Here is a 20,304-nt window from a genome sequence, read left to right as displayed (position 1 = left end):
CATTTTTTGATATAACTAAAACTGTGAAAAATGTAGTCTTGCTCCATAACATTTCGTTTCCCATGTCAGGTAGTTGTGGTACTACGTGAAAATCTCAATTGGGTCTGCTACATTTACAATATTAAGGGAACACATACCACAATGCATGTGTACGACCCTGTGGTCAATGGTGATTTCCCCGCCATATCCGTGGCCAACCACCATCGTAGAGCTTATGATCTTTTCTAGGCACTGGGACACTGCATGTCTATTGTGCTAGGTGCAACTATCCCTAGTGCACTGGGATTTAACGTCATCAAACACACTGGGGGTCCAGGAGCGAGGTTAGATCTAACAAACATTCAGTCTTAATTATCATTTGTAAGTAAGATCTTCAGGTTGCTGAAATACTTCACTATTTTTCTTAAAAAAACAGCCCAAACGATGCGATATATGTTGCATATGCCGCAAGGAACATGACGAACAACCAAGCCAAACCTGTTCTGGATGAGGTATCAGATTGTTTGTGCTGCTGCGATTTTTGGTGTCCTATGAAATGTTTATTCTTAATCAAATGCATAAGCAGTGTTGTTGGAAAACTCAACTATTTTGTAATCAAAATGTTTCAGGCGAACTTGCTTGAACATATGAAGCTGCTTGGATACCTGCTCATGACCATGGATTCCAACATTCCGAAGATCAACGGTGTCTAAGCAACATTCTCATGAAGACTATCTATCTTTTTCTCACTAGAAATTCATGTTTGCGACTGAGAGTTGCTGTATGTCTATGTACCCATGTGTACCTAAAAGCCCTCACACACTGTGTGTTGTGGTCTGTCGGTGTTAGCGTCCGTAATTTAGTATGAGACTATTTGTTGTGAGTCGTAAAATGCACTTTTATTTGTATCTGCTAGTCTATGAGACGGCTAATGACTATGTTAAGTGTTCGACATCACTCACTGCTTGTGTTCTACTTCTTCATATAGTTTGTTATCCGCATGAAATGTTGATGGTTTGGAAACTTAAATCAGATAGAACGTGTTCAGGTCTGTCTTGTATGTCAATGTTCTTAAAATGAAAGTGTATATGGTGGCGGCTCTGCTGGGGTAACATTTTTTTGGAAGCGAAGTGTTTCTCAAGTCAATGCATATGTTAAAACTTCTTCAGCCAACATTTTGCTGCCCCAGACGCTTTGGTTAACTTATCAACATATATAACATCGTACCAATGCTGCAGCATACAAAACAAGGGATTGATTAGTTAGGGTAGGATGCATAGACACACGAACATAGGCGTGGCAAACAAACATACATCTAGGCGAAGGAACAAGATATTGACATCTGAACAAATACCCGAAAACTAATTTACTCTACATGTTATATTACTACACTAGATTTACCACCACCAACCGCCAAGCTAAAAAAGTTCCTTCACATCCTTTGCAGAGACGACCTTTGTCTCCCGCACACAGCTCCGAAACCCTAGCGCCGCAAGCCAACTCCCCTTTGCCCACTCCCATCGCCGCCGCCGGATTAAGGCCAGCTGTCGTCAGAAGAGCACGAGGCTTCTTCTCCCCTCTCTCTGTTGCCGCTAGCATGGATGGTCGGCGGCACACGGTGGTGCCAACGCGTTATAGGATTCGCGAGGTGGCACCTTAAAGCAGCGGCGGCGCCGGGTCTGGCCGTTTTCGATAGTCGACTATAGGCGGTGCGCCAGTATTATATGGCGACGGAGATGGTTGTGGCCTGTACCACAACATGGTAGTGGCTCATGACGCTGGTCTAGGCCGTTTCACGCTGACGGATGGAAATATCCGGCGTCGGCCCATCAATAAGCGGGTTGTTTCGGCCTTCGAAACCCTTCCCTCGTCGTGAGGGAAAACCCTATCACCACCAGCCATATTCCCTTTGCCCACTCCCCTTGCCGCCACTGGGCATCGGCACGTTAGGCCTTGCAAGGTGGCTTCTTAAAGAAGTAGCGGTGCTTGATCTAGACGATTCGTCGTTGCTGGATCTGGCCGTTTTCCATAGACGAGAATGTGGGTGGTACGACGTGGTGGTGGCTCATGGCGATGGTCTAGGTCGTTTTGCGGTGGCGGATGGACATCTTCGGCGTCAGCCGATCGGTTAGCAGCTTGTTTCAGCGTTCGATCCATTCCCTCGTCGCCCGGGCACTGCCTTTGTCGAAGGGTTGGCCCTCTCCCAGCCATGGTTCGTCGCTCATCTCGCGCCCGGGTAGTAGAACCGAACTAATCTCGCACAGGACGGGTCGATGAAGGCCAGCTTTTGGGCTGCCCTACTGGGTATTTGTGCTAGGGGCTGCCCATGGGTGCGAACGACTAGGCCTTTTCACTCTCCTTTTTGGTTGGAATAGCGGCGGGTCTCGGGTGAGATGGTGTCAAGGCCTTTGTTGCCGGGACGACCCTGGTGGTGGTAGCGCAATGATCATGTGCAAAATCCCGTGTTTTCGGTGATACCAGACGACCATGGAATGTGGGCAGCATGGTGGCGTGGATGTCTCGTCCAGTGGCATTGAGTGTTGGCCTGGGTGAAAACCTTCCCTATCTTACTGAAGGCGTACTAAAGATAAAACCTTTCCTATCTTACTGGATGTCTCATCATGCATGGAGGCACAAAAAAAAGACAAAAAGAATCCATGAGCGTTCAGATTCATATAAAAAAACACAGTACAAAATATATTACACCAAGCACACTAGCAAATCATGAACACACCGCGATGCTACAGGTACAATGTAGTGACACTTAACATAAACTTCCATGACCACAGGAGATGCCCCAATTCCTGACTGATCTGAACATTTGCACTCAAACTCCCCTAGCAGTGCAATTACCCTTTGTGTGCCCCGGAATCTTGCATAGACTACACTTCACAATCCTTCTTCTGGATGGAGGGGGTGGCATTGGGCCGGCAGTATCTTTGTGAGCATGGCATGGGCCATCCTCGTAGTGCCTTTTAGCTTTCTTAGCCACAATATAATCCATACGACTCTTTGGACGAAGGGAGCTAGGACGTCCTTTAGACAGCACACGTTGTGGAGGAAGCAGTTGGGTTTCTGACCCAACATCAGTTATGGTATGCCGGACAAGATTTGCTTGTTCGGCGATAGTATCAACAAGCATATCTGAAGCCTTCTTACTTGCAATTTGTTCTTTTGCCTCGCATATTGCTGCGAACGCCGTTTGGAATGACTCAGACCCGGACTCTGCCTCCTTGATAAGGTCCATAGCAGCCACATACAGAACATTTCTTCTATACGTAATTTGAGAAGACAGCTCCCCCAATTCACCCTCATTTGCCAGGTGCAGCGGCCTTGATTCCCTTGCCCATAAAGTCCATCGTTTGACTACATTCCTTGATGGAATCTTGCCAATATTGTTCTGAACTAAGACCTGAAAAAATAAATTTGTGAGTCAGATGTGCAATCATTACTATAGTGCTGTATAAATGAGATTGAGACGCATGACATAGGACCTTTAATGAATGGCAGCACAGCAATCCGACATGATCAAAAAATCCACAATCACATGTGACAAGATCCCAACCGTCCTCCACTTTGACAGTGAATATTTTTTTGTCATAATCAGTTAAGGCTAGTTGCGGCGACAACTTGACCTTGTAGACATGACCAGGCTTGGAACGGCGTGCATCAAAAGAGCCAGATCTCAAAAGTTCGTGTGAAATTTTTTCGTACAAGGCCTTCGTGTACACAGCCGCTGCATCTATCTCGATAGTAGCGCCAATTACAAGCCATCTGCGTGTCTGTTATTCAGTAGAATAAGTATATAAATGCGTGAGATAAAATAAAATGATATCAGATAGTAGCTTGATTATTAATCATGCTATATGAAAAAAAATACATGCATGATCTTTTATACCTGCTTGCTGACATAGTTTGCCTCGTCCTCTGTCTGGCTCCTGGATTCAAGCAATTTGTTGTACTGCTTAACGAACAAGTGCATTGGGGATGATCTGCTGATGAACTTTTTCAAGAGATGATTCGCACTCTCGCTCCGTTGCGTGCTGGTCATTCCGGCACAGAAAGTGCCCATGAAGTATGGCATTGCCCACATGTCCCTCCATTTGAAAATCCTGCGAAGGTACTTGTTCCCTTGAAGCTTGTATTTTTTAATCAATTGATGCCACCTCCGCTCAAATGATTCTACATCCGTCTCTTCATTTACTATCGCGTGGAATTCCTTCTTGAAAACAGAATGTTTGCTGTACACATGTCCAATTTTCTCTTTCAACACCTTTAACACATGCCATCTGCACCATCTGTGATGGGTGTGGGGCATTGTAGTTTGTAAAGCATTTTGCATAGCTTTGCATTGATCTATAGGAGTACAAAAGAAAAGTGATCAAACTAAGGCGAACATATAATAGCATATGTATAACCTGATAACCTACGACAATGTGTGAAGACAACTTTTATAATCTGACCTGTCAATATAGTAGTAGGATGTTTCCCATCCATCAAGTCAATAAAATTTCTGAATGCCCACTCAAATGTAGGAGTCTTTTCATCAACCATGAGGACGCCACCAAAAATAATAGACTGGAAATGGTTATTGACACCAACAAAAAGCCCAAATGGCATGTTATACAGGTTGGTCCTGTAAGTGGTATCGAAAGTAACCACCTCACCAAAATGTGCATAATCTAGACGGTTTTTACCATTACACCATATTACTGTTTTCACCTTGCTTACACCGTCTACTTGCACGCAAACTTTGAAGTCCGGATCTTTGGCACTGATATCCTGAAGTATACTAGTGGTTTTGGCCATATCATCGGCGATAGAATCATGAGCTATGCTTGCACACAGTGTTCTCAGTGTCTGCTTTCTAAAAGGCACGCCTAGAGAAGATCCAAGACCTGACCCTAATATGTTGTATATCTGATCAAATCTGATGTTGTTCTCCTTGAGGTTACGAATAAAATCCTTTGCTAAAGGACTTATGACGCTATGTGATTTCCACTGTTTTTTCTCACCACACTTCACAAATAGTGGGTGATTGTGCTTGTTAATGAAAACGGTCACATACCATCCATGGTCGTCAGTTCGATGTAGTCTTATACGAGCTTCACAACCAGTGCGGCATGTTGTTGTGTTTGGCCTTTCTTCTTTGCCCTGTGTTAATGGTAACGACACAGAGTCATAGGCAGAAAAAAGTAGTATGAACCACTAAACCGACCGAGACCATACAAACAATTAAGTTTAAAATGATGCATACCGCGCACTGGCAAACGATGTCCTGCATTGTTCTGTATTTTTTGTTATTAGTGCTACTCTTTCCATAGCGAATACCAAAGCCACACTCCCAAGAGAACATGTTGTAGAAATCAAAAGCTTCATCCTTTGAATCAAAAATTGTTCCAACACTTGGAACAAAAACATCTGCATCGCCCCTAAAAGCAGCGCGTTCCACACACTTCTGGAACGGACTTTTTACTGAAGGGGCAATTCTGTAGTCCAGTCCTTCAAACGCTTCCCGCTTACTACAAGTTGCGGCAAAAGAGTTAAAGAGTAGTTTACAATAACGTATTCATCCAGCAAAAATGTAGAGAAACAAAACAACCTTGGAGTATTAAAAACATGACCTTCTTGCACCGTGCAGTTAAAAAAGACTCTGCTAAAAAATATTATTTTAACATGTTTTTTGGCATATTATGCTTAAAAAACTGCTAAACCTGTATTTTTAGTGAACAAATAAGTTTTTGCCAAGAACATCCTGATGTACCCAAGAAATTTGTGAAGTTTGACGGCGGCAAAATACAGTCTAAAGATAGTACCCATGAAAAAAAACTAGCTGGTATCTACACACAACACCTGGAGTTTGCTGATGGTTCACACTAATGAACTACTTAACAACAAAACGACACTTGCCAGTTCATATATTATGCCGTTATCACCATCGTACAGCATAGAAAAGAAACTTCTAACAATAGTTAAACAATCGCAGTAGAAAAATAAATCAAAATGTACTACCTTTTCCGCTTCGGTGCCGATCTTTCAGATTGCAGTTCTGAAAACTCTGGATTCGTTGTGATTGAGTCAACAACACCACAGCCAGGATTAGAACAAGCTGATAGCTCGGTGCAGCCTTTGTTTGATCTGCAAGGAGGGGGTCGCAGGTGTTTGAGTCATTTTTTCAGGGAAAAAAAACTAAGTGTGCAAATCAAACATGAGACAGCATCTTTATGATGGCTACTGAACGGGGTAAATACCTGTTAGAGAGCGCATCCATGCTGGCAGGAGTTAGAGCAACGGCCATGTGCTGTCGGTCTACAGAGGTGTCTTCTTCGCGGCCATGGATGGAGCTCTCATGCTGCGAGCAAAGGGGTTGTGGGGCAAAATGGGCTCCTCATCCGCAATATGTAGCAACCTGGAAGATGAACAGTATCACAGATGAATGAGCAGAGGATTGCTTTTTTTATTCATCGGGCATTGGCCCATGTGCTAAAGTGTTTGGATAGGTGTGCCATCCATTATTACGAAGGAAAGAAAAATAGCCTCTGGAGGCCTAGGGGTGTGCAGGCTAATCGGTTGCAATCAGAGAGACTAATGAGGCCTTGGGCTGATTGGGCCTTAATCGGTTCTTTTTGAGTTCAAATGGTACACGCATCCACATGCAACAAGGCTGGGCGATCCTACGGCGTGGACCATGAGTTCGGCCGAACCATGGTCCAGAATCTCGCCTCTCAAGCCGGAGCTGCCGAAGGCCACATAGATGACGAAGCCGGGGGCTGTTCGTCGAGCCAGGCGAGGTCCTCGGGCAAGAAGTGTCTGACCGGCCTCGGCGTGGGCGCCACCAGCGGGCCGAGAGGCAGAGCGTTCGGGAGGAGGGCCAGAGCGTCGGGCTCCAACTCCATGGAAGTGTTGCAGATGACCACCTCGGCGAGTGGCCATCGACAGGTTGGTCTTGTGGATGTTCTGGATTTTTGTTTCTGCGCCTCTCAGGGGTGCTGGTGCTGGCCAGGATGACCCAGGGGATCTCCGACGCGTCGATGGGCGGCACCATTTGGATCTTCCCCTCCCCCTTTACATTCCCTAAATAGACTCCATATTCTCAGTCAATCTTTGTCAATCTTAACCATATGAAGAAGGCAAACAAGTGCCATGGAAATGTTTGATTTGTTCTTACCACTTCAATCGAGCACACCATCCTCTATCAATCTCGGGAGGTTCATCCTCAGAGCAAACACGGCCGCGAAGTAGGTCGAGAACGAGGCAACACGGGCGCCCGCTGCGGTGGCCACCTACAGCGCCCAGCTCATGGACACAGCCACGATCACCCACCTAATCTTCCTGGATCGGATCATCTCCCTGAGGCGGCCGGACATGGCGGCCGGCAGGTCCTCGACAAACTTGCTGATGTCGGCGTGGTCGTCTCCGGGGCCCAGGCTGTCCGGAACGGTGAGCATGTGGATCCCATTAGGAATTGCTCCCTTCTCTGCCATTGCTTCCATGACGAGGTCGTGGTTGAACTCGGTGTTCACGAAGTCCACCTCGAGGCGGTGCTCGGCGAGCTTGCGAGACAGCTCCATGAGCGGGATGACATGGCCCTGCGCGGGGAAGGGTAGCACCATGACACGAGCTTGAGTAGCAGCACCAGCGGCCATTGAGTCCAGGTTGTCTAGGATAGTGTTTGGGCTCAAGAAGTTTGCAAGTTCAAATATGGACACTCCGTGTGGAAAGAGGAAGAAAATCTTATACGACCGGGTCGTATACTTCTGATCTGGAGACCCACTCCATTGGGTGACACCTGGCAGTACGGATCTCGAAGCAGCAAGGTAGCTTCTTCTCTGAAAGTTTGAATCCAAGTTGTGAAATCCGGATTGCCACTGCCGGCCGCCGGTACAGCCGCACACCTCGACGCCGGCGCGGATTTTCCCCTGGTCACAACACGTTGGATGCTTGCTCTCGTCGTTCGCGACCATACTCCTCAACGCCGGCACAATTACGGCGCTTGCTCCTGTCGGTCGCGGCCAGTATTCTGGACGCCGGCGCAACTCTCCTACTCGCCGAGGCCTCAAGGATGCAGCAGCAACTGAACCTGGAGGGAACACATATATTTGCGGTGGTGCTGTAGAACAAGGCCATCTCCTGATCTCCGACATCCACAAGAAAAAGCACAAACCGGCCAACGACCGGTGTTGCTAATCTCCGGTGAGAAACCAACGGGCATCCTCAAGAGAAACTTTTAGCTTGTCGCCTATCTCCGGTGAGATTCGCAGGCTGAAGACCCTCACAACCCCCACCTGCGTTGGTATATAAAAATAATCCTGCCGTGCCAAAGGAAGCTCGCCGCCGTGCGGAATTCTAATCGACATGGGGATTTCGTAGTGGGGAAGAAGACTTTGTTTTTTCTTTTTTGCTTTGAGATTTGTAAATCCACCTGTCAGCTAGTCGATGGGGTCTCCTGAGATGAACGTATGACCAGGTCATACAAGATTTTCGTCAGTGCTTGCGTATTAGAGGGCGTGCACAAAATTATTTGATGTTCGTCAGTGCTTGCGTCAGCAGATTCCAAGTCTGTTGACCATATGCTTATCTTTAATTATGCCCAAGAGATTACCTTGAAAATACTTTTCGGGAAAAACTTCCTGACTATTCATCATCATGGAAGTAGAACGAACACAAGAAATAAAAAATTACATCAAGATCCGTAGACGACACAACGACGACTACAAGCACTGAAGTGAGTCAAAGGCATACTGTCATTATCATCCCTGCCTCGCCGGAGCCAGGCATAACCTTTTGTATTAGGCAATTGGAAATTCGTCGTGCTAAGGCCCCATAGGACGAGCGCACCAGAACAACAACTACCGCCGATGAAGAGTAGCATAGATCGGAAGGATCCAACCTGAAGACACATTGACGTAGACGAACAAGGACTAAATCCGAGTGGATCCATCAGACAACCACCGACTAAATCCAGCGAGATCCACCAGAGACACATCTCCACACGCCCTCTGACGATGCTAGATGCACCACCGGGATGGTGGCTAGGCGGGGAAAACTTATTCCATCTTCAAGGAGCCGCCGCCGTCTCGTCCTCCTGAACATAACACAAACCCTAGTAGAACTCAAAGAAACATATAAAAACGAAGCCCTCCCGTCGGCAAGAACCGGGATCCACCTGTTCGGCAGCACCGTCGACGGGAGGCATAAACTGTCTCGACGAGGCCCTCTTTTGAAGTGGTGTGTGTGGGGTATCGTGTGTGTGCTGATCAGTGGTTGTGATGGTTTTCGCCCAGTTTTCCATGATTAACTCGAAAGAAAAAGAAGAAGAAGAAGAAGAAGAAGAAGAAGAAGAAGAAGAAGAGAAAGAGAGAGAGAGAGGGACGTAACGATTTCTAAATCACTTCCAAGAAACCGTCCGAGAAGACTTTAGGGCTAGCTGTAAAAGTGATGAGAAAATCTTGATCTTATGGCCATGGTCAGTAGTTAGTCATGCAGTCACTCTCTAAAAGCAATTAGAGTTAGACCAAGCAGCAACATAAAAGCTTGTTCCCTTGCGCTTTCGAACGGCTGCCTAGAGAGGTTAAATTTCACAATAGCTAATTCATCTGCTCTGTTAATTGTACAAAATTATAGGTCTGATATAGATAGCTTGTCGGGTGTGATCGATACGTGTAGTTTCATGTTCTGTTCTTCTTTTGGCATTCCTAACCATTATAAGCAGTCACCGATTCAAAGGAGCTTCAAAATGTTAGCTCTGAGAAGGCTGAGCAGCGCCAAATTGGATGCTTTCGTTTAGGTGTAGTCCGCTAACCTCTCAATCGGCTTAGGGCATCCGATGACATCAAATGTCCATGGGCAGCAGTTCCAGCCATGCAACCGTGGACACCCAAATGGGAAGAAAATCCTATGCGACCTGGGTCGCACACATCGATCGTGAGACCCTCTCCAGCATAGGACACGTGGCAAAACTAAATCTTAAAGCACGTAGCCGGCGCCGTCCCCGCTGCCTTTGCCGCTCTGCCCGGCGTTCCTTGGTGCCCTTGAAGCCCGCCCTTGAGGCGCTTGTCCGGCTCGCTCGCCGCGGCCGCGACGGCCGCCACCGCCGCCCCGGCTGCTCTCCTCCGTCGTCCACGACCGCCCTCCTCGGCGCCCCAGCATCTCGTCCTGCTCGTTGCGTAGCTCCCCAGCGGCTCTCTGCTCCGTCCATGGCCACCGGCCAGCTCCTCTGCTCCGTTGATGTCCTACAAGATACATGGTGATAGAATGGTGTGACCGAGGGATGGAAGGAATGGGATTATAGATAATTAATTGGAATTGGAGAATTAATTGACTTGCCTTGCCAAGTGTCCTATGCTGGAGAGGGTCTCACGGTCTATGCGTGTGACCTAGGTTGCATAGGATTTTCTTCCCACCAAATGCCACTCCTCAGTTCTTTTTATACTGAAGCTACTGAAGATAATCAAAGATAAGCAGCTCAATTCTTTCATAGATAAATTTTCCAATGCACCAACAATTAAAATATAAACATTACAATCGAAACATCAGGTTTTGAAATAAAATAGGTTAATTTTGAATTCAAATTATCCAAATCGTCCTCATTATCACTGTTTCATTGTCATCTTCGTCCTCATCTAACGAAGACGAATATATGAACTCAGCTCGCCTGAATCCATTGTGTTTCCCACTCAAAATAGAGTTCGGCTATAGTATGACACCTCACGTGCAATCTTTGTCCTGACGCATCAGTTCGAACCGTTCGTGGGGCATTGTACCGGGATTGAAAAGAAACGTCGCGCGTGCTGTAATTTTACTCAAAAATATGATAAAGATATTCTAGAGAAAACATAAAACTTTATTTTGATATATCGAAGGACATTCTTTTTTTGATAAAGAATACTTTTATTAACTCAAAAATACCAAAACGCCATAGGACAATCTTCTTGTAGCAATTCTCAAGATGAAAAATAATCATTCTAACACGAAGGCAGATCATGACTTGCTCACCACTTCACTATATATAAAACTAAATCTAAGTCGTTTGAGTTTTATTTTTTGTATTTGTCGACGTAGATGTTTGGATCCGTCCGATGTATCGGTGTCATGATTCACGCAATGACGGGATGCCTGCTCTCCCATCGGGATCCCTGCTCTCCTAGCAAATTCACAAGCTTGAGAAGGTACCCATGCGAGGACCCACCCTCTGCAATGCTCACACATGCCATGTCCTTCCACGTGTCCGCCTTCGCCTTGACCCTCTCGTCACCGAGCAGCCGCGCCACCTTGCTCTCGATCTCCTCCTTCGCCACGACCCCTCGCTCGTCTCAGCGAACCTTCATGCCGGTGCCCCACACATTGCACACTGCTACCTCTTGAGCACTGCGTTGGTTTTCCCTTGAAGAGGAAAGGGTGATGCAGCAAATTAGTGTAAGTATTTCCCTCGGTTTTTGAGAACCAAGGTATCAATCCAGTACGAGGCCACGCACGAGTCCCTCGCACCTACACAAACAAATAAAATCCTCGCAACGAACGCAATAAAGGGGTTGTGAATCCCTTCATGGTCACTTACGAAAGTGAGTTCCGATAGATATGATAAGATAATATTTTTGGTATTTTTATGATAAAGATGCAAAGTAAATAAAGCAAAATAAAAACGGCAAAAGAAATAGCTTGTTGACGGAAGATTAATCTGATACAAAATAGACCTAGGGCCATAGGTTTCACTAGTGGCTTCTCTCGAGAGCGTAAGTATTATGGTGGGTAAACAAATTACTGTTGAGCAATTGACAGAATTGAGCATAGTTATGAGAATATCTAGGTATGATCATGTATATAGGCATCACATCAGAGACAAGTAGACCGACTCCTACCTGCATCTACTACTATTACTCCACACATCGACCGCTATCCAGCATGAATCTAGAGTATTAAGTTCAAAAGAATAGAGTAACGCCGTAAGTAAGATGACATGGTGTAGAGGGATAAACTCATGCAATATGATATAAACCCCATCTTGTTATCCTCGATGGCAACAATATAATACGTGCCTTGCTGCCCCTACTGTCACTGGGAAAGGACACCGCAAGATTGAACTCAAATCTAAGCACTTCTCCCATTGCAAGAAAGATCAATCTAGTAGGCCAAACCAAACTGATAATTCGAAGAGACTTGCAAAGATAACCAATAATACGTAAAAGAATTCAGAGAAGATTCAAATATTTTTCATATATAAACTTGATCATAAACCCACAATTCATCGATCTCAACAAAAACACCGCAAAAGAAGATTACATCGAATAGATCTCCACAAGAAAGGGGGAGAACATAGTATTGAGATCCAAAAAGAGAGAAGAAGTCATCTAGCAAATAACTATGGACCCAAAGCTCTGAAGTAAACTACTCACACATCATCGGAGAGGCTATGATGTTGATGTAGAAGCCCTCCGTGATTGATGCCCCCCCCGGCGGAGCTCCGGAAAAGGCCCCAAGATGGGATCACATGGGTACAGAAGGTTGCGGCGGTGGAATTAGGTTTTTGGCTCCGTATCTAGTAGTTTGGGGGTACGTAGGTATATATAGGAGGAAGGAGTACGTCGGTGGAGCAACGTGGGTCCCTCGAGGGTGGAGGGCGCGCCTAGGGGGGGTAGGCGCGCCCCCTACCTCTGCCTTCCTGGTTGGTTTCTTGATGCAGGGTCCAAGTCCTCTGGATCACGTTCGTTTCAAAAATCACGTTCCCGAAGGTTTCATTCTGTTTGGACTCCGTTTGATATTCTTTTTCTGTGAAACTCTGAAGTAGGCAAAAAACGACAATTCTGGGTTGGGCCTCCGGTTAGTAGGTTAGTCCCAAAAATAATATAAAAGTGTATAATAAAGCCCAATAATGTCCAAAACAGAATATAATATAGCATGGAACAATAAAAAATTATAGATACGTTGGAGACGTATCAAGCATCCCCAAGCTTAATTCCGGCTCGTCCTTGAGTAGGTAAATGATAAAAACAGAATTTTTGATGTGGAATGCTACTTGGCATAATTTCAATGTAATTCTATTAATTGTGGTATGAATATTCAGATCTGAAAGATTCAAGACAAAAGTTTAATATTGACATAAAAATAATAATATTTCAAGCATACTAACTAATCAATTATGTCTTCTCAAAATAACATGGCCAAAGAAAGTTATCCCTACAAAATCATATAGTCTGGCTATGCTCTATCTTCACCACACAAAGTACTTAAACATGCACAACCCCGATGACAAGCCAAGCAATTGTTTCATAGTTTTGGTGTTCTCAAACTTTTTCAATCTTCACACAATACATGAGCATGAGCATGGACATAGCACTATATGTGGAATAGAATGGTGGTTGTGGATAAGACAAAAAGGGAGAAGATAGTCTCACATTAACTAGGCGTATCAACGGGCTATGGAGATGCCCATCAATACATATTAATGTGAGTGAGTAGGGATTGCCATGCAACGGATGCACTAGAGTTATGTGTATATGAAAGCTCAACAAAACGAACTAAGTGGGTGTGCATCCAACTCGCTTGCTCACGAAGACCTAGGGCATTTTGAGGAAGCCCATCATTGGAATATACAAGCCAAGTTCTATAATGAAAAATTCCCACTAGTATATGAAAGTGATATCATAGGAGACTCTCTATAATGAAGATCATGGTGCTACTTTGAAGCACAAGTGTGGTAAAAGGATAGTAGCATTGTCCCTTCTCTCTTTTTCTCTCATTTTTTATTTGGGCTTTTTCTCTCTCTTTTTATGGCCTCTTTTTTTAGTCCGGAGTCTCATCCCGACTTGTGGGGGAATCATAGTCTCCATCATCCTTTCCTCACTTGGGACAATGCTCTAAAAATGATGATCATCACACTTTTATTTACTTACAACTCAACAATTACAACTCAATACTTAGAAAAAAATATGACTCTATGTGAATGCCTCCGGTGGTGCACCAGGATATGCAATGAATCAAGAGTGACATGTATGAAAGAATTATGAACGGTGGCTTTGCCACCAATACCATGTCAACTACATGATCATGCAAAGCAATATGACAATGATGGAGCGTGTCATAATAAACGGAAGGTGGTAAGTTGCATGGTAATATATCTCGGAATGGCTATGGAAATGCCATGATAGGTAGGTATGGTGGCTGTTTTGAGGAAGGTATTTGGTGGGTTTATGATACCGGCGAAAAGTGCGCGGTATTAGAGAGACTAGCAATGGTGGAAGGAAGAAAGTGCGTATAATCCATGGACTCAACATTAGTCATAAAGAACTCATATACTCATTGCAAAAATCTACAAGTTATCGAAGAAAAGTATTACGCGCATGCTCCTAGGGGGATAGATTGGTAGGAAAAGACCATCGCTCATCCCGACCGCCACTCATAAGGAAGACAATCAATAAATAAATCATGCTCCGACTTCATCACATAACGGTTCACCATACATGCATGCCACGGGAATCACAAACTTTAACACAAGTATTTCTCAAATTCAAAACTACTCAACTAGCATGACTCTAATATCACCATCTCCATATCTCAAAACAATTGTCAAGTATCAAACTTCTCATAGTATTCAACACACTTCATAAGAATTTTTTTACTAATCTTGAATGCCTATCATGATTAAAGCAAATTAACACGATGTTTTGTAGGACTCTCAAAATAATCTCAGTGAAGCATGAGAGAGCAATTGTTTCTATAAAACAAATCCACCACCGTGCTCTAAAAGATATAAGTGAAGCACTAGAGCAAAAACTATATAGCTCGAAAGATATAAGTGAAGCACATAGAGTATTCTAATAATTTTCAAATCATGTGAGTCTCTCTAAAAAGGTGTGTACAGCAAGGATGATTGTGGTAAACTAACAAATAAAGACTCAAATAATACAAGATGCTCCAATAAAAACACATATCATGTGGTGAATAAAAATATAGCTCCAAGTAAAGTTACCGATGGAAGTAGACGAAAGAGGGGATGCCTTCCGGGGCATCCCCAAGCTTTGGCTTTTAGGTGTCCTTATATTATCTTGGGGTGCCATGAGCATCCCCAAGCTTAGTCTCTTGCCACTTCTTGTTCCATAATCCATCAAATCTTTTACCCAAAACTTGAAAACTTCACAACACAAAACTTAAAGTAGAAAATCTCGTGAGCTCCGTTAGCAAAAGAAAAGAAAACACCACTTCAAGGTACTTTAATGAACTAATTCTTTATTTATATTGGTGTTAAACCTACTGTATTCCAACTTCTCTATGGTTTATAAATTATTTTACTAGTCATAGATTCATCAAAATAAGCAAACAACACACGAAAAACAGAATCTGTCAAAAAAAGAACAGTCTGTAGTAATCTGTAGCTAACGCACGTTATGGAACCCCAAAAATTCTAAAATAAATTGCTGGACGTGAGGAATTTATCTATTAATCATCTGCAAAAAGAATTAACTAAATAGCACCTTCCAAATAAAAATAACTGCAGTTCTCGTAAGCGCTAAAGTTTCTGTTTTTTACAGCAAGATTAAAAAGACTTTCCCCAAGTCTTCCCAACGGTTCTATTTGGCACAGACACTAATTAAACACAAAAAACACAACCAAAACAGAGGCTAGATAAATTATTTATTTATTACTAAACAGGAGCAAAAATCAATTAATAAAAATAAAATTGGGTTGCCTCCCAACAAGCACTATCGTTTAACGCCCCTAGCTAGGCATAAAAGCGAAGATAGATCTAGGTATCTTTAGTTGGTAATTCTTCAATGAGACATCTATCACCCTAGGAGTTTCTTTATTTTTATTAATTATCAAACTTCTAGGAGTTTCTTTATTTTTATTAATTATCAAACTTCTAGGCACAAAATCGAAAAAATCATTTGTAGCAAATGGTTCCTTAATGATAGCAAAAAGATTGGGATGAATACTTATAGATTTGACATCCGTAGTTTCCTTGCTAGAGGATCCACCCTTATTTTTAGGAACATACATAAGCTTGGCAATTTTAGCCGGAGTACTTGGAGTATTTTTTATGAAAGAAAAAGTGGTTCCCAAGTTGGTAATGATACCCTCAAGTTTGTCGATTCTAGTGGAATCCTGATTTATTCTTTCATTAACTATGGGTTCCTTCTCTTTAATATTTTTCAAAGTGAATCCTACTTTAGATCCATATTGATTAATTTGGTTGTGAATCTTTTTATCCAAATTTTCAATTAACTCTACGGTAGAAACTTTATTTTCAATAATTTCAAGTCTTTGCATTACATGCTCCAAAGTTAACATAGTTCCATTAACCAAAAGAGGGGATGAGCCAAACAAATCTATCATAGCATTATAAGAATCAAATGTATGGCTACCCAAGAAATTCCCTCCGGTAATGGTATCAAGGATCTATGTGTGCCAAGGAGTAGCGCCTACATAAAAATTGCGGAGAAGAACGGAAGTAGATTGCTTCCTGGTAGATCTATTTTGAGCATTGTAAATTCTATACCAAGCGTCCTTTAGATTTTCTCATTCCCTTTGCTTAAAATTAAGAACTTCATTTTCGGGAGACATTGGAGAAGATAGGGGACTAGCCATAACGACAAGCAAGTGATCCAACACACAAGCAAACAAGAAACGGGCAAAAAGAGGCAAATAGGGAAAGAGAAGGAGGACGGAGAGAGAGGGAAAATAAAACGGCAAGGGTGAAGTGGGGGAGAGGAAAACGAGAGGCAAATGGCAAATAATGTAATGCGGGAGATAAGGGTTTGTGATGGGTACTTGATATGTTGACTTTTGCGTAGACTCCCCGGCAACGGCGCCAGAAATCCTTCTTGCTACCTCTTGAGCACTGCGTTGGTTTTCCCTTGAAGAGGAAAGGGTGATGCAGCAAAGTAGCATAAGTATTTCCCTCAGTTTTTGAGAACCAAGGTATCAATCCAGCAGGAGGCCACGCACGAGTCTCTCACACCTACACAAACAAATAAAATCCTTGCAACCAACGCAATAAAGGGGTTGTCAATCCCTTCACGGTCACTTACGAAAGTGAGATCTGATAGATATGATAAGATAATATTTTTGGTATTTTTATGATAAAGATGCAAAGTAAATAAAGCAAAATAAAAACGGCAAAAGAAATAGCTTGTTGACGGAAGATTAATATGATGAAAAATAGACCCGGGGGCAATAGGTTTCACTAGTGGCTTCTCTCGAAAGCATAAGTATTACGGTGGGTAAACAAATTACTGTTGAGAAATTGATAGAATTGAGCATAGTTATGAGAATATCTAGGTATGATCATGTATATAGGCATCACATCCGAGACAAGTAGACTGACTCCTGCCTGCATCTACTACTATTACTCCACACATCGACCACTATCCAGCATGCGTCTAGAGTATTAAGTTCAAAAGAACAGAGTAACACCTTAAGTAAGATGACATGATGTAGAGGGATAAACTCATGCAATATGATATAAACCCCATTGTGTTATCCTCGATGGCAACAATACAATACGTGCCTTGCTGCCCCTACTATCACTTGGAAAGGACACCGCAAGATTGAACCCAAAGCTAAGCACTTCTCCCATTGCAAGAAAGGCCAATCTAGTAGGCCAAACCAAACTGATAATTTGAAGAGACCTGCAAAGATAACAAATATTGTTCATAGATAAACTTGATCATAAACCCACAATTCATCGGTCTCAACAAACACACCGCAAAAGAAGATTACATCGAATAGATCTCCACATCATCGGAGATCCAAAAAGAGAGAAGAAGCCATCTAGCTAACTACTATGGACCCAAAGGTCTGAAGTAAACTACTCACACATCATCGGAGAGGCTATGGTGTTGATGTAGAAGTCCTCCGTGATCGATGCGCCCTCCGGCGGAGCTCCGGAAAAGGCCCCAAGATGGGATCTCACGGGTATAGAAGGTTGCGGCGGTGGAATTAGGTTTTTGTCTCCGTATCTAGTAGTTTGGGGGTACGTAGGTATATATAGCAGGAAGGAGTACGTCGGTGGAGCAATGTGGGCCCCACGAGTGTGGAGGGCGCGCCTGGGAGGGGGTAGGCGCGCCCCCTTACTTGTGCCTTCCAAGTCCTCTGGATTACGTTCGTTCCGAAAATCATGTGCCCGAAGGTTTCATTCTATTTGGACTCCGTTTGGGCCTCCGGTTAGTGGGTTAGTCCCAAAAATAATATAAAAGTGTATAATAAAGCCCAATAATGTCCAAAACAGAATATAATATAGCATGGAACAACAAAAAATTGTAGTTACGTTGGAGACGTATCACACACCTAGCTCTGGTTGGTTAACTGGTCGGCGAAGTACGGCCAACAGAGGAACGACACGCCGTGCAACATGCCTTCCATGGTCAAGTTCCGCCCGCAGTGCGACATGAAACAGGCGACGGCGGGGTGCGAGAGCACGCGTTGCTGTGGCGCCCAGTCGACGACCAACCCCTTGCCCTCGACGCGGTGCTTGAACGCGTCAAACCAACCTTTTGTGGCTCCGGTGGTGAAGTTTGGCCGGACGACCCACAGGAACGGTTGGCCGGAGAGCGCGAGCCCGTCGGCAAGCTCTTGAAACTGCGTTGCATCCAAGACGTCGGACCTCCCGAAGGCGACGTAGACGATGGAGCTAGGGGCCTGCGCATCGAGCCAGGCGAGGTAGGTCAGGTCTTCCAGCAGGAAATGTCTGGACGGCCGCGACGTCGGCGCTACCAGCGGGCCGAGCGGCAGCGCGTTCGGGAGCAGAGCCAGAGCGTCAAGTTCCATCTCCATGAAGGTGTTGCGGATGATCTTCTCGGCAAGAGGCATCAACCGGTTGGTCTTGAGGATGTTCTGGATGTTGGTTCTGCGCCTCTCGGGGGTGCTGCCCAGGCTGACCCAAGGGATCTCTACCGCGCCAACGGGCGGCATCAGTTGGACCCTCTCGTTCCTCTTCACGTTCCCTGCGTACGTGTGGTGTCCATGTTCATGGTGCAAAGTCCACATACCAATAAAAGACTAGGAAACTAACGAGTTACATGGAGATGGAAATTTTGATTTGCTCTTACCAATTTCATAAACAGCACCGTCCTCGATCAGCCTGGGGAGCTTCAACCTGAGCGTGAACACGGTTGCAGAGTACGTGGAGAACAAGGCGACACGGGCACCCGCTGTGGTGGCCAGCTCCAGGGCCCAGCTCATGGACACGTCTGCTATCATCCACTTCGTCTTCCTCAACCTGATAATCTCCTTGAGGTGGCCGGACATGGCGGCCGGCAGTCCCTTGACCAGCGCACCGATGTCCGTGTGGTCGTCGGCAGGCCGCAGGCCGTCTGGAATGGAGAGCATGTGAACTCCTCCTGGGATTGCTGAAGGAAATATGCCCTAGAGGCAATAATAATGTTATTATTTTATTTCCTTATATCATGATAAATGTTTATTATGCATGCTAGAATTGTATTATCCGGAAACATAATACTTGTGTGAATACAAAGACAAACCAAACGTCACTAGTATGCCTCTACTTGACTAGCTCGTTAATCGAAGATGGTTATGTTTCCTAACCATAGACATGTGTTTTCATTTGATTAATGGGATCACATCATTAGAAGAATGATGTGATTGACATGACCCATTCCATTAGCTTAGCACCCGATCGTTTAGTATGTTGCTATTTCTTTCTTCATGACTTATACATGTTCCTATGACTATGAGATTATGCAACTCCCGTTTACCGGAGGAACACTTTGTGTGCTACCAAATGTCACAACGTAACTGGGTGATTATAAAGGAGCTCTACAGGTGTCTCCAAAGGTGAATGTTGGGTTGGCGTATTTCGAGATTAGGATTTGTCACTCCGATTGTCGGAGAGGTATCTCTGGGCCCTCTCGGTAATGCACATCACATAAGCCTTGCAAGCATTACAACTAATGAGTTAGTTGCAAGATGATGTATTACGAAACGAGGAAAGAGACTTGCCGGTAACGAGATTGAACTAGGTATTGAGATACCGACGATCGAATCTCGGGCAAGTAACATACCGATGACAAAGGGAACAATGTATGTTGTTATGCGGTCTGACCGATAAAGATCTTCGTAGAATATGTAGGAGCCAATATGAGCATCCAGGTTCCGCTATTGGTTATTGACCGGAGACGTGTCTCGGTCATGTCTACATTGTTCTCGAACCCGTAGGGTCCGCACGCTTAAGGTTTCGATGACAATTATATTATGAGTTTATGAGTTTTGATGTACCGAAGTTAGTTCGGAGTCCCGGATGTGATCACGGACATGACGAGGAGTCTCGAAATGGTCGAGACATAAAGATTGATATATTGGACGGCTATATTC

The 20,304-nt window shown here is 44.3% G+C and overlaps 2 pseudogenes; both read right to left on the bottom strand.

The window, feature by feature from the left end:
• Positions 1 to 6,590: 6,590 nt before the first annotated feature.
• Positions 6,591 to 7,625, bottom strand: LOC119298010 (annotated as a pseudogene).
• Positions 7,626 to 9,938: 2,313 nt separating this feature from the next.
• The window catches only part of LOC119300098, a 17,829-nt pseudogene continuing 7,463 nt past the window's right edge, over positions 9,939 to 20,304 (bottom strand).

The sequence above is a fragment of the Triticum dicoccoides genome, chromosome 5A (genome assembly GCF_002162155.2).
Source record: "Triticum dicoccoides isolate Atlit2015 ecotype Zavitan chromosome 5A, WEW_v2.0, whole genome shotgun sequence".
Classification (NCBI taxonomy): Eukaryota; Viridiplantae; Streptophyta; class Magnoliopsida; order Poales; family Poaceae; genus Triticum; species Triticum dicoccoides.
The sequence above is the reverse complement of the archived record's forward strand: the minus strand, read 5'-3'. Positions and strand labels throughout refer to the sequence as shown.